The sequence below is a fragment of the Papaver somniferum genome, chromosome 1 (genome assembly GCF_003573695.1).
Source record: "Papaver somniferum cultivar HN1 chromosome 1, ASM357369v1, whole genome shotgun sequence".
Taxonomy (NCBI): Eukaryota; Viridiplantae; Streptophyta; class Magnoliopsida; order Ranunculales; family Papaveraceae; genus Papaver; species Papaver somniferum.
This window is the reverse complement of record NC_039358.1, coordinates 7,949,941-7,965,344: the sequence shown is the minus strand read 5'-3', so window position 1 is coordinate 7,965,344 and position 15,404 is coordinate 7,949,941. Positions and strand designations below refer to the sequence as shown.

Here is a 15,404-nt window from a genome sequence, read left to right as displayed (position 1 = left end):
AGGAGTTATTATTCTAATCAAAATTATTATCAAACTAAACAACTATTTTTAAGTAAATAAGTGCAAACAACTAATACTCTGTAGAGCTGCTGAAGGTCCCGTTATACATGGTAGCATGCATGTGAAGGCTTTGTTTAAATCTCAAGCTAAGTCGTTTCCATCAATGGCGAGTTCATTAGTTTTCGCACATACAATTCTCAAATTTTGTTTCTTATTATCCGTTTTTTTTTACCGTCCAGAGTTATCTCGATCCGGAAAGATCGATAACAATTATCAAATTCCTTCTCATTATTTGGACTTGTTTTCATTTATCGGATTCTTTATCATTATTTCGATTAATATTCATTCTTCGAATTAATTTTCAGTTTTATAATTTCATAAATTATTTTCGGGTTAATAATAATTGTATGTTTATTATCGTTCTTTAAATTCATTCTCATTCATATACATATGTGCGATTCATTGTGGAGAACGCCGATAAAGGTACATTGTGTTCATTCTGATGGGACAAGTTTTTAAATTTTATCTATCTACTTTGTTCATTGTGTTCATCCGACTTTGAGATACGCCAATTTCATTAGATACGTTTAATGATTTATATAAGTCAATTTCAAGAGAAAATCTGATTCATGATCTCATTTAACCAGGCCCATTTACGTCCTAGCTGTGTCATTGGTGTGTCCAACTAGCGTCCACGAAAGAAACATATGGGATGCGCACGCGGGCAAGTCTTACACGCGTCGTGTCAGCGTTCTGACTGCGTCCTGCATCCTCTGTGCGTCTGACGCGGACACGACACCTAAATTGATGCTTCCGTGCTTGATCCGTATGAGCACTCCAAGATAAATATCCTCGCTCAATCAATTTCATAATCCGTATACCTACACCATTATAAGGAGATCCGTCGTCCATAACATTTATCAAAACCCTTTTTTTTCTTCTCTCACTTCACTTTTCCTATCTCTCGTCTCGCATCTCTTTCTTTTTCTCCAGCCAGCAAATTAAAGGCCCGTCTATACAAGTTGACCAACTTCAATCCCAATCGCAAATTCAACTCATCCCCTGGAGATGCCCAGAGAGGAAGGAGAGAACGGAATTCGTAAAACACATCATTTTAATCGCAACACCACGATTCGATGCAATCCCAACTCCTTCAACTGCTCAAAGCGGAAGAAGAGGGAAGAGTTTTAGTAGAGCAATACCAATAGCAAATCCTACATCTATAGATGATGCACCACCTTTATTAGATGCTTAATGTGTTCAAGTTAACAAGTCAATGGTAAGTTTTTTACAAATTTTGTCAGATCTCTAATTAGGGTTTTGATTTCTATCTTTCGTTTAATTTTTGTCGATTTCTTCGTTAGGGTTTTAATATCCAATTAGGGTTTTGATTTCTAATTAGGATGTCGATTTTTAAGAAGGGTTTTGATTTCTCCCTCGGGGTTTTTCTTCATCACTTCAATTCGATGGTTGGTGTTGTGCATTTGTTCATCTTTTCAATTTGTTTGTTTTATTGGTTTTATTATGAAATCAAACCACCTAAACCCTTGTGTTTTATTCTAATTCTTTTCCGTAACCCTGATCTTTTATATTTTGTTTGCGTGTTGTGCTACCACCTGGAAGCATTCGTAGAGATTGTACTGAACTTGCTGCGAGCTCGTCGTTATACGTGGGTGTACCCAGACAGCTTCAGTTCATAAGAACCTCAATGGTTTCATCAGGTTGAGTCTTTAAATGTAGTTGTAGTCTTTAACTTGGGGTTTTTGGTTCTTTTAGTTTTCAGTGCGAATACCTTATTGTTGACATAACTCATAAGTATTTTATCTGCGTGGTAGAAACCATATTCTAATTTATAAGAACTTAAAGGCTTTTAGGGTTGAGTCTTTAAACATAGTCTTGAATTTGGGGTTTGGCTCATTTAGTTCTCAGTGCGAATACCTTAGTTTTGACAGAAGTATTTGATTTGCATGGTAGAAACCATATTCTAGTTATAATAGTGTAACAATAATTGGTTGTATTTAGAGCATTTGATTGTGATTTCCTGTACTACTGCTCTGCAACGATAGTGCAAGAAATGTTTTCAGTTCGTTGGTGTTAAATGAAAGTATTATACACCTTATGGCCCATTATATATATGAAATTTTCAAGTGTTTATGTATATCAATTGATTCTCGCCGCCACCTGTTTGTAAAAAAACTTTTATCGACTCGTTTTAATGGTGTAGTTTGCAGTGAAAACCATGTTGCAGGCTATTAATAATTCTTCGAGATGTATATTTCAGATTGATATACTGATTTTATGTATTTTTTAATTCAGGCACCAAAAGGATGAAAGCTCCACCACCATCTTCAAAGTCAGCTAAGTATGTTGGTGGTAAACAAAATAAGAAAGTCTATTCATAATGTGTTCTTCTTTGTGAAAACCACCCTAATTGTTTTCTAAGATTACAAGTTATATTATTGCACATGTATGGGATTTTCTTCCATTTTTATCCTTGGTGTTTTGTTTCAAACTTCGTGAAAACCATGCTCTAACTCCTTTATGGTGTTTTGTTTCAAAATTTTGTGATTAAATTCTTAGTCCACCTTATTGTATTTTTACTTGTTGTTTTCCTTCATGGTAAGCATGAAATGTTCTCTAGAATGCCGTTTTAACTCTAGTATACTGTAGCATAGAGTATTAACTTGCTATCTTGAATTTTAGCACACACTTTTGTAAATGGAAGGAATGCTATTTTAGCTGGCACAAACCTTTGCCTTAGCCTAATTTCCCCCTGTGATTTTGATATAATTTTTTCTAAGATCATTACTTCAGCTGGCTTCGTAAAATATTATGTCACACAATTCCCTAAGTAAAGAGTCAGTTCGTGCAATCTTAAATATCATCTTCAATCCATGATTATGTAGACAACTATATTATGATAACTTTATGGAGTGGTGGGTTCAAATCATATATGCACTGAGAAGAAGCATATCTGCTGACTGAAGGACACAAAGTCTACCTTTCACTGTTCCCCTTCTAATATTTTTTTTACTCAAGCTTGGTTATGCTTTTAGCTAATTAATTATCATGTTACTCATGTGTGGCAATTTTTTATATTTAAAATTTATGCTTCATGTGAGTTGGGTCCTATGCCTTTCTCATTTTCTTAGACATGCCTTTCTTTGTAGAGTTAATCTAATGTTGAACTGATGTGTTGGTCAGACGAAGTTGAGATTCAAACGACACCCGTACATATATCACTGAAGGACTAGGCACAATGGCTTTGATTTCTGATGAAGCTCCCATAAGATGGGTAAGTAGACGGTATTAATGTTCGTTTGTTGTGTGTCTCTAAACTAATATGATTCACAAACCCATCCAATCAATATTTGTTGTCTTTTCTTGGTTAATCTATGACGTCATTGGAATTGAATTACCTACTTGTTTGACATTCTGGTACACATCATAATGTGTTAATTATTCTTTACTGTATATATATAGGACAAGATTAGTGATCTATTGCAGCAAGGCAATAAAGAGGGAGCTACACCACCCACTGGGATCAAAAGTATGTGCTGAAGTTTTGAAGAGAATGCGAAGGCGACGACGACGTGCTATAACCACTGCTGATTATAACAGTGAAGCACTTCATGAATGATAGAAGCGCAAGCTGACTGAATTCAAGCTCAAGATGACCAACTATGCGCGCAAAATGAGGCTATCAAAAGGTTGAAGGAAGACAATGAAAATCTCACACTAAACATGATCTGAAAACAACATCTGATGCGTAGACTCGGGCTATAGTCTGGTATTTGATTTTTACTGGTGAAAGTGTTTATTTATTTAGTGGTAGAGTTTATTTATCAGATGTTTTTCAGTTTGGATATTGTCATAATTTGTTTTAATGGTTAATTATTTTTTATTCAACTAATATTATTTATTTATTGTGTAATAAATCTCTTTGGAATGATGGATGAAAATATATGCTAGTCACCAAAGAAAATTTGGTGACTAATTTGGCATGTAAAGAAAATAGTTAGGGACAAATAATTTTGCTAGGAAATAGTTGTGGTGAGGTTGGTGTTGAGTCTCTAATAAATTTTTGAGACGAATGACTTCGTCGGAAAAATAGTTTTGGAGACAATTATATTTGTAAGTAAAGTTGTTTGGAGACGAAGATACAATCATAATTGGTCATTATATGTACTTTTGAAGACGATTAAAATTTGCTATTGAATTTTTATTTCTAGATGAAAGTTAGTTCGCTGCTAAACCATTATATTTTCTGAGATGAACAATTTTGTAGCTAAAACTATTTATGTGACAAATTTGTTTCTTCACTATAAGTATATTTTTGAGACGAAAATATTTCGCGGCTAAAACTATTTTATGTGACGAATTTGTTTCTTCACAATAAGATATTTCGAGACGAACAAATTTCACGGCTAAAGTTATTTTAAGTGACAAAATATTTTCCTCACCAAAGATACCTAGAGTGACAAAATTCTTCGTCACAAAATTAGTGAACAGTGTCAATTTTATTTGCTCACAAAAAGATAGTTTTGGTGGCAAAAAGTTTTATGTCGCTAATTAAAAAAATTCGGAGACGATTTCTTAAGGACGTCACAGAACACTTTCAACGACTCACTATAGGTGATGAAATTTTTTGCATCGCTGAATTCTTTTTGCAACGAACAAATTGACTTTCATGACACAATATTTTGCCACTAAAAGTGACTTTTCTTGTAGAGCTTGTATTTGATTAGTACTCGCAGTTTCTGTTTGAGGAAATCAAATCAAGAGAGAGACATAAACTCGTTGATATAATTTTAATTGATTGAGTCTTGTTGATTATCTTAAAAGTGTATTCGAGTTTGTCCATACAGATTGCTAAGCGAAATATTGGATGGTGTTGTTAGACCCTCGCTTTTTCAATTGGTATCAGAGCAGGCAAACACGTTTAAGACCTTACAAGTCTGTGTTTATAACGATCTGACTCTATGGAAAAGAGTACTATCTCTGACAAACGTATCACCAGAAATAAAAGTTCTATCTCGTCTAACTCTATTAAAAAGAAAGGTTCTACAATCTCGAATATAGATGAACCCTCTGTACTGACGAGACAGACTAACACCGACATGTGTATTCCCGGTTATCCTTCAAATGAGAGTCTCTCCATTAATGAACGAGATTCAGCTGAAGAGAGTGAATTGATTCTAAATCTTGTTAGAATCCAAGATGATAGATTCAATCGATTGAAGCATCATGTCAATGTTCTACTTGGTGTAATAAGAGATTGCAAATCCAAAGACAATACTGAAGTTCGTTCTTCGTGTACATCTCTTGAAGCTAGCCTTAGAAGAGATGCCTTGGAAATTGAACATCACTTGAGTAAACTCTCTATCCAAGGATGCTCAAAGCAATCCAATATGCCAAGTACTTATGACACAACTAAAGACGGTTCATTCTCAGAAGTAAAAACGAAAGTCCCTTCGAGTAAAACAGATGTGCCTGAAGTTACCATCACTCAAGGATGTTACACATCAAATGAAGGGAAGAAATCTTCTAACGATGATATTAAGACCGTACTATCTAATCATTCTAGAGATCAGAAAGTATGCCTTGTCTGTGAGACAAAGAGGTCTGTTAAACAAAAGGGAAACTCTAGGTTGAAGAAAAACTTCTTGGTTCAACTTCAACACACCTTATATTTAATTCTCAAAGGTGTAACTGACATTCGTATGACGATACCAATTGGTTTTCGTACCTACTATGTGTATGTTACCAGGAAAGTCAGTTCAATGAGTTCCTCAAACACTCAAGAACAAAACATACGTCTTAATAAATACCGTCTAAAGGAAGATCATGTCATGGTCTCTGGAAATAATGCTTCTCCTGTTGAGAAAGGAAGTTCAGAAGAAAGAAGGAAAATTGATGAGTTGAGAAATAATTTAAAAGAGTTAATTGAAGGATATAAAAAAGTTGTTAACAGGTTGTCCTCCTCCTCCTCCTCAAACCAAAACTCTTCTGGTAAGAACTCAAACCATGTCTAGTATTTTGATGACAGTAAGTTTTATGATAATTTCTCACATAAAAAGGAGTCTCTCTCTAGATTCAGGAGGAAAAAGAGACTTAACCATAAACACAAATCTCTTGATGAGCTTGTGGCTCACACTTGTGCTAATTAATCACAAGGGTTGAAGAGCTTACTCATAAAAAACCCTGTTGAGTAAGATGTGTTCAGGTATACTTTTGGAATTTGCGTCTGTTAGGTTGAGCTATCTTCTTATCGTCCATAGCTAAACTTTTTGATTGCAGACTCACTATGCTTAAAGTATTGTCCGTGTCTATAGTGTCATTTTCTTTAGGAAGTTTTCTTCTGAGTCTTGCTTTTTTGCTACAACTTTGTTCAAAAGTGCTTTTCTGTGCTATGAAGTTTTTCGAAACTTGTTTTGTTTATGGGTCCTTCTTTTCTGGGTCTTTTTGTACTCGAACGGATATCTGTGTTCTGGGATGAGTCAACGGTTTAAGAAAACCCTAGAATCCCGTCCCTAAGAGACCCTTAAATATCAATCTATTGAGTTACGAAAGTCTCGTACGCATACTCTAGGTTGACTTCTGGGTTGTCAAGAATGTATTCTTCTTCATCTTTCTATGGTGGTTTTGCAAGAGGGTTCCTTGACAAAAGTCGTGTTACTGAGTCCAAGAATAAAATAACCCTTGTAGATGAAGATCATCCTAATGCTTCATGTTATTTTGCCTATGTTCATGAGGATGCTGAAAAGGATGATATGGTTTCTGTTGAAGTTGTTCATGACTTTCTTAAGTACTTTGGGGAAGCAAAACAAGAGATCATTGTGACTCTGGAAAATCTTGATGCATTGAAAACTGAGTTGGAAAAGGTTACTTTTGACCTTGGTCTCATAAAGTCTCACATCAATGATCTTCGCAAAGAGAATCACCTCTCCGATGTTGCAATGAATGTTGTTGATCACAAGCTCGAAGACCCGTTGTCTCATGGGGATTATGAATTGTCCATATAATCGTAGTTCGTGTTCACAATAGCACTGGAGTCTGTTTTCCTTTAGCTTGTTTTAATTGTTGCCTAGTATGTCTTCTTTTTGACTTAGTTGGAAGAATAATTAGTGCTTGAATATCAATAATTGTGACTACACATTGCTATTATTTTTCATCTTTTTGTATTTTTTTTAGGTTTATTGGTTTTAAATTCTAAAAATATTTGGGGGATGATGTTTTTGCAGTATTAATCTTTATGATTTGTTATATTGCAACTTGTCACTTGAAGGTCCCATACTTTGTCAAAAGTAAAGTCGTTCGTGTTCGGTATTCACGTACTGGTAAAAGGATGAGTGGACTTTTGACAAATACAAAAGTTAAGACTATATTTTTAATGATTTTGATGGAAGATAGGTTAAAATCTTTTGTTTTCAAGGATTATGTCTATTATTGTTGTTATGCAAATAATGACTGAAGATAGAATGAATCCTTGTGTATTCCGCAGTATTGATCAATCCTGATCCATATTCGTATGTATTACTGTGAGGCTCTGTAATGTGTCTTATGTTGAGCACGATACAACCAAGTTGATTATTTTTTATTAGCTTTGTTAGTTGTTCAGTAAGGTACTTTACGTTGAGCATTTTGAACTAAATTAATCATCTTGTTTGGTTATTTAGTTATTGCTCCGTAAGTTTTCTTATGTCGAGCAAAACAATTGAAAATTAAATTAATTACTTTGGTAATTAGTTTGGTTGTATATTCCAATTAGATTAATTATGGGTTCTCTTGTAATTAATCTAGCTGAGTATTTTTGTGTCTCCATGAGTTTTCTTATGTTGAGCACAAACAATTGAATTGATCACTTTTTGCGTTTGATTTGGTTGCATATACCGATTAAATTAATCACGGGTTTTACTTGTGATCAATTTCATTGAGTTTTTGGATATAAAAAATCATTCTTATGGTTTTTGGTGTCCAATAAAATCCTTATTTTTTTTTGAAATTAAGGTCGCTCTTATTGTTCTTTAGGGAATGACATCAAATGGGGGAGAGTTCTATTGAACTTGTGCTTAATGGTCATATCTTGAGGGGTGTGCGGCTGTGGAATTTTAGAGGGGTTATCTTGTATCTTTAAACTCCTCGATGAATGCTATTAGGTTCGGCTATATGATTGCATCTAAATAAGATGATGTGTGTTCTTTCTTTTTAGTCATGAAATGTATCTTACGGAAATTTCATTATGATCCCGTTCTTGTACCTTTGCCAATTTTATTGACAAAAAGGGGGAGAATTAATATGTAGTTCACACTACAAATACATATGGTCTTCGGGTCATTATGTAAGGGGGAATGGTTTCCATGTGATCATGGAGTATTGACTAAGGGGGAGTGATACATATCACCATAGTATTATTGTTGAAGTTGTGATACAATTGAACTTTGACGCTGTGTAATAATACTATGACACTGTATAACAATGATCGCGACCGATGCTTTCTCATTGTTATAGCTACGGATCTTCAACATCGATGATGCTAAACTTACAACCTTCGGGATCATTGGAGTACTTGGAAGTGACGAAGATTTCAAGGAATGTTGAAGATTAGACATGTGGAATAGGAGCTACTTAGGTTTCTTTATCTTTTTTGTATTCCATATGTATTGATAGTTTTGTCACTAAAATTGACAAAGGGGGAGATTGTTAGAGCATTGCTCGGTCGAACTCGCATGCGTTGCTATCTCAAGCATGTTTGTCAATGTTAGTGATCTAAACTATAAGTCTTGATTTCTAGTCTATTATAGCTAAGTCTCGGACTAGGATAGAAAGTGTAATTGAGCTCAACGAATTCATGGAGATTCATCATACAAGTAGAAGAACTACTCAAGGAACCGGTGGAACTTCTCGACAAAAACGTATGTGAAAACTTGAACTTATCTGTCACTCAAAAATCTATCTACTATATCTCCTACTTCTTGAGACAAAAAGTCGTATGCTATATATATAGACTTAGATTATACACATTTGGTATTTCGAGCCGAGTCCTCACCTATCTATATCTCGAAATATGTGGTGGTAAGCTTTTCGCTTCGACCAAGTTTATCTTTACCAAGTGACGAAAGTCATGATATGTTTCAATCATCTTGAAAATTGCTTTGACGAGAAATGGTGTAACAACTATATAACGTCCTCTAAGAATGTTTCAATGATCGGAATGAGAGTTTAGATTACATAACCAATGATGGACATAAGCATTGTTGTGGAAACACATTTATGTATAAGTCATATTCCTTGAACCAAAGTTTGCGAACTTTGTTGATCAAGAGAAACCGAAAGAATGGCTTGTTTCCAAGTCCGCGAACTGCCGAAGTTCTCAAACCCGTGAATTTCTGCAGGAGTTGACAAACTACTTGCATGAGCTAAGTCAGCGAACCGGCGGAAGGTCTCTTGCCGAGATTTTCTGCTGAAGTTTGTAAACTCTGCCGATTGCTTAAGTCCGCGAACCTAGTGTGCGAACTTAAGAAGGTTATATATCTGAAGATGATTTCTGAACTTAAACTTTAAAAAGACTAAGGAATGCAGTTTGCAAACCGTGGCTATAAAAGTTCATGAACCGATTCAAGTGAATCAAATCATCTTTGCTTCAATTGTGTCTTGTGTAGTTACATAAGATTTCCTTCCAATTGAACAACTGTATAATTAGTTCATTTGAGTCATTTGAACTAGTTATGAAGAAGAAGAACGTGGTTGATATGAAATGCTCATATGGATAACCTTTTGGTTAACTATTGTTGAACCAACAATGTACACGTTTGGGTACGGTTAACAAACCTAGAAGCGTGCAGTTCATTTGTGTATAACAAGCTAAGTTTTCGATCTAACGGTTGAGAAATATTAGCTTGAATCTAACTCAGGTTTTCATCTAACGGTGAATATTGATTGCTTTGTAACTAAGGCAAAACCCTGATTTGAAAGGCTATATAAAGGAGACATCTAGTATTGTGCAAAACTAATCCCCACACCTTACGTTTGATACTAGTTTGCTTACTAGAGTCGGTTCTCCTTTAACCTTTGGTTTTCTTCTTCTAAAACCAGGTTAACGACTTAAAGACTTCATTTGGATTGTGATTTTCGATTTCAGTTTATCGATACTAGGGTTTCACGATTTTAGAGATTTTGATTTCAGGGTTTCATGAGTGAATTTGTTTTGCTCAGTTTTGTTAACCGATTTTAAGGATTTTAAGTTCAGTTTTTTGATTTCTTTCTTCTCTTTCGTTTTTAGGGTTTCATATGTGAAGCTAATACGATTTTAATTTTTCCATTTTAGGGTTTGTCAAGGTTGAAGAACTGAAAGTACTTTGAAGAAAGAACTATGAAGAACTGAAGAACATAAAAAGTATAAGTAGGTTAAATGTTTGAGAATTTTTCCCACTGAATCTTTGCTGTGGGAGTTGAGGTTAGAAGAAATCGGTTGTGTTGGGAAATTAGGAGAAATTGCTGAATTTACATCTGGTTCTGGTAGTTGTAAATTAGGTAGGAGTTCACTTCTCAAGTGATTCACCTAATAGATAATTAGGTTGCATTTAGAACCCTACTCTATTCACCAAGTATTAACACCTGTGAAGGTTGTGAAACTAGATAGGAGTTCACTTCTCAATTGATTTACCTGATAGAGAATTGGGTTGCATTTGGAACTCTACTCTGTTCACCAAGTATTAACACCTTGGATTAAAAGTTGAAACTGGTAGTACTCTGAGAGGAGAAAATGAAAAGGTTTTCACCAAGTATTACACCTTGGGTCAAATCAAAATCACTCATGAGTAGAATATAATTCAGTTGCATAGAAGGATAAGGAGAAAAAAGAACTATTAGGTCGTTATTAAGTCGTTGAGTCTACATTGGGTGATGATTAATCACAATGATGAGGGATTGAAATTCAGGATAATGATCAGTCACAATGATTAGGTTGTGTTGCCAGTAAGTTGTTATGTCCCATTATCATAAGAATCATAATGAATTGTCTCAATGTATGTTTTATACTTGAAATTGAATTCTTGGGTTTCAATTTTCAGGTTTTGCTTTCTATGAACCCATTGTAGCGTAAATTTTATTTTCGTCTGGCATACTACTTATCGTCTAATTTACTGCCGGGGTACTGAATTTCTAAACAAATTTCTCAAATATGAGTTGGAAGTGTCTAATTTACTACTGATTGTTCCAATTTATTGCCTTGCACAAAATGCTCACAGCTAGGACCTTGTTCAGGTGCAGAACTCATAAGTGTTACAGATTTGAGAGGCAAACAGGACGCGAGAGAAGGGAAAGAATGTTGTGTGAGTTCTGCGTCTGTTAGTTTACTTATATGCCATCTATTTAAGTTTCTAAATAAATATTGTATTCCCTCAAACTTAGGAATTATCTTTGGTATTAAACTGCTTGAATGAATGTAAAAGTGTTTAGGAATTCTCATTAAGTTCTAAGTCAATGACTTGGTTGGGGTGAATGAAGGAATAGAACAAGTTATTGCTGTTGAATGTATCATAAAATATGGATAGATTGAATGTGGATGGAATCAATATGCAGGCTATTTGGAATTCCGGCATATTTTCTGGCTAAAAATGAGTGCTGGTCAAAATTGGTCAAATTGACTAACTTTGACCTAGTCAATATGGACCAGCGGTAATTTTTGTTGTTACAAAAAATTTCGTAACGGCCAAGGACTGTTTCAAATTGCCACGCTGTAACGGCTTTGGCCTGTTTCAAATCGCGACGTAGTAACGACTACAGGCTGTTACGACCGACATGTTACAAACAAAAATTTAACGGCTCAAGCCTGTTACGAAACGACATGTAGTGACGGCTGAAAGCTGTTACAACCGTCGTTGCAGATCTTGATTTGTAACGGCTAGTGGGACGTTACAAATTTTTTGTAATACCATGTTTTGCAACAACGCTCAATCGTTACAACGCCGTTTCGTAACGCTAAAAAACCGTTACTACTAGCAAAAAATGGCGTAGTGATATAGGCAAGAAACTTCTGAACCTAATCAACTTAAATCTCAGTATTTCTCTTATGTTTGCATCGTAAACTATGATCAATTATGGTTCATTCGTTCTCTCATGTGGCTGTACTGATCAGCTTTTGATTGATTCATCAAACCCTAGATTATTTCTGAACTAAAAATATTAGGATTTGTATTTGAGTCCTCTAGAAGAAATTAAAATAAAAGAATCTTCTGTTTTTTGTTGATATATCCTCTTTTGTATCAAAAATAAATTTTTCGAAAAATTCAGCTGGTGAGTATTCTAAACAAGCAGGTTGTTCAAGACAAGAGAGGGTAATGTATAAGAAAAAGTAATTTGATTGAGATGGCTTGTTAAAACTTTTATTCTCCTTGTTACTTGATCTGTTAAATCTGTTGATGAAGATGATGAAAAAGCCATTGATGATTAAGTCAAGATTTTGAGGTGTTTTTCCCCCTCTTATTTGTTGTATTTTTCAAAGTCATTTTTTTTCTTTCTGTTTGACCATGAACACATTTTGGATTGGGTTTAGGGACCTCAAGTTATAAACAACTTAAAGAATTACATAGTAGGAAAGCGAGCAACAAGCTGCGCCGCAAGCCATTTTTGAATTGTAAAACCCATCCTTTAAAAAAAAATCTCATGAACCGGGGTTCATGACATTACTGTGCATGACTTTCTGTACTCTCGTGAGAAGCCCAACCGCCTATGGAGCCACGTAACCGAAATTATCAAAAGCAAAGGGGATAAAACATGTCCATTATCAATACATGCTTTCTCATGCTTCGCTATCTTCCCTAAGGCAGCCCTCAGTGCTGCTTGTCCAACTGTAAAAGTGCCATGTCCAACGCCTACTAACGGAGAAATCCCAGTGAGGTCAACACATATGTGTTTTCCATTCGCCCACCCAAAAATAAGAACGTCTGCTGGCCTGTCAAAAAGTTGACAGCCGCTTCTGTCTTTGCTGAAATACCAACTCTCCATAATACATCATATAAAGTATCTCTCACATGATCGTGTCTATATTCAAACCCAGGATCTACCTTACAATGGAATGCATGTTCCCCATATGTTTCTAAGCATCCTGTGATACAAGCAGGACATCATGAATCCGAAGGGTATATAAGAATCATTAACCTGTATTTTAGGATGGGCCGGTACTCAAAGGGTGACATCTTCTGCCCAAGGGCTCGATCGTAATATCGAGAAGGAAGTCTTGGGCATGAGATGCTTGCAGTCAAACAAAGACCGCTTTTTGGATATCCGATAACTTGTAAACTTTATCCATGTCTTTAACCACTTTACCAAAAAGAGCACTCGCTAGGTTCCTTTGTGCTTTAAGGGGGAGGTGTCTTTATTGGTGAAGCTACTAAACTCATAATCAGGAAGAGTTGCTTGTAATGTCTTCAAAGCCTTATAATAATTGTCTTCCATTCCTTCTACTCCACTACGCCTTAACATGTGATCTTGCTACCCCAAGATTGCACACGTGATGCTATAAAGGCATACTGTGATGCCTCCTTAGCGTGTATAAACCAAGGCCTCCATATCTAATAGGTAGGGCGGATAGCCTCCACTGTAACTCCCCAAAGAACGGACCCCCACAAACCACAATGACCTATATCACCTATCTCAAGCCTTTATCAAAAATATCTGTCGCCTCCGTAGTGTATACTAGGATGAAAATACGAAGCCAAAAAAACATCTTGGAAATGCCTATACATGCACGTAGGAGTAACAATTCCCTATGAGGATCGTGGAGCTTGGATAAAACCTGCATCAAATCTACTACCTTCTATGCTCTCCTAATGACAAGTCCCTTCACAATCCCATCATTAAGGCTGACCGCACCACCCAAAAGTTTGACCCCATTATCAGTCCTTAAGATTCCAGCAGGAAACATGTCATCCCTTGTCTGTTCATCACAAGAGGGACAAAAATTTATGTTTTCTTAATGTTCAATATAAGTCCCAGCTCGGGACCTTCCATCTGGACAACGGTGATTGCCTTTGCCACTTCTATGGTGTCACGAATAACAGTACCATCATCAAGATACCAAGCCTGTAAGGATAATGTGCACTGTTCATTTATATTTTTTATAAGCTGATGAAGCACCAAAGCAAACAACAATGACCCTAAAGGGCCACCTTGTTACACCCATGTAGATGTATAACTATGATAGTCTCCCATATACAGTTTTGCAGGTTGACCATATAAGTAGTCTACCCATCTCAAGAAGCATGGCTGTTTGGTCAACTAGATTAAAAGCATTGGTGAAGTCTACAGTTAACATAATAAAGCTAGCATCTGTATGGTGTTTATTGACAAACTTGTTCACAGCGTGTAGGATTGCCTCCGCACCTCCTGAAACACCCACCCCAAACTGAAAGTCCTGTAAGTAAGATGCCATATCTTTTCCAACCCCCTTCATTTCTACTTTGGACACAAGACGACGCCAAATCGTTCCAACAATAATAGGACTGATGCTTTTGTCCGGTTTTAGGAGAGGTGTTAAAGGTGTTGATGCAATGAATTCCGCAAGGTTAAGTGGGCATCTGCCACTCAGCCACAAATTGACAACCCTTGTTATTGTCGTGACTAAGTCGGCATCAACAGTGGAACGTTCCCCACAAAAAGTGTTGTGCCCGAAGACCATCCCTTCCACACGAAGTTCCCTTAGGGAATGATTTAATACAACTTAGAATGGTTCCCTCTTCAGCTAGTAAGGGTGTCTCATGCAGCGGGATAAATGGTTTCCACGGAAGGGGCATGATCATATGTTTATCTTCAAGCGCTTTCCTTGTATCCACATTGTTTGGCACTAATCCCGATGAACTGATGACTTTAACTGCAGCTGCGAAGTGCCCGTCTGCTACTCTGCGCAAACAGGTTAAAACATTGATACCCAGCCTGCCGTACCATCATCAATCCTAACACCCCCAATTCGTGGTACCTGTAGAACCTCTCTAACAAGCTTCCGTGCTCCACCGGTTTCACCCCAAGTCTAACATCGAATCCAACCTAGCAAGCAACGATCCGCCAAAAGCAGCCAAAAAAGCCCCTGATATGGCTTTAATTGCAGCTGCGAAGTACCCGTCTGCTACTATGTGCAAATAGGTTGAAACATTGGTACCCAGCCTGCCGTATCATCATCAATCATAACACCCCAATTCGTGGTACCTGTGGAACCTCTCTAACAAGCTTCTGTGCTCCACCGGTTTCACCCCAAGTTTGACATCCAATCCAACCTAGCAAGCAACGATCCGCCAAAAGCAGCCAAAAAAGTCCCTGATAAATAGGGCGCCAAAAGAATGCGCATCAAAAATTTACACGCAAGCCTGAATGCTCATACAGAAAATGAATGAAAATGACAAAAACGA

The 15,404-nt window shown here is 36.3% G+C and overlaps 1 long non-coding RNA gene across 1 annotated transcript; it reads left to right on the top strand.

Annotated features, from left to right (window-relative positions):
• The first annotated feature begins 907 nt into the window (after window positions 1–907).
• On the top strand, window positions 908–3,913 carry LOC113278831. Its single transcript, XR_003325636.1, has 5 exons — window positions 908–1,279; window positions 1,624–1,721; window positions 2,317–2,362; window positions 3,205–3,295; window positions 3,484–3,913. It is a non-coding gene; the product is annotated as an uncharacterized LOC113278831 (long non-coding RNA).
• The last annotated feature ends 11,491 nt before the right edge of the window (window positions 3,914–15,404 follow it).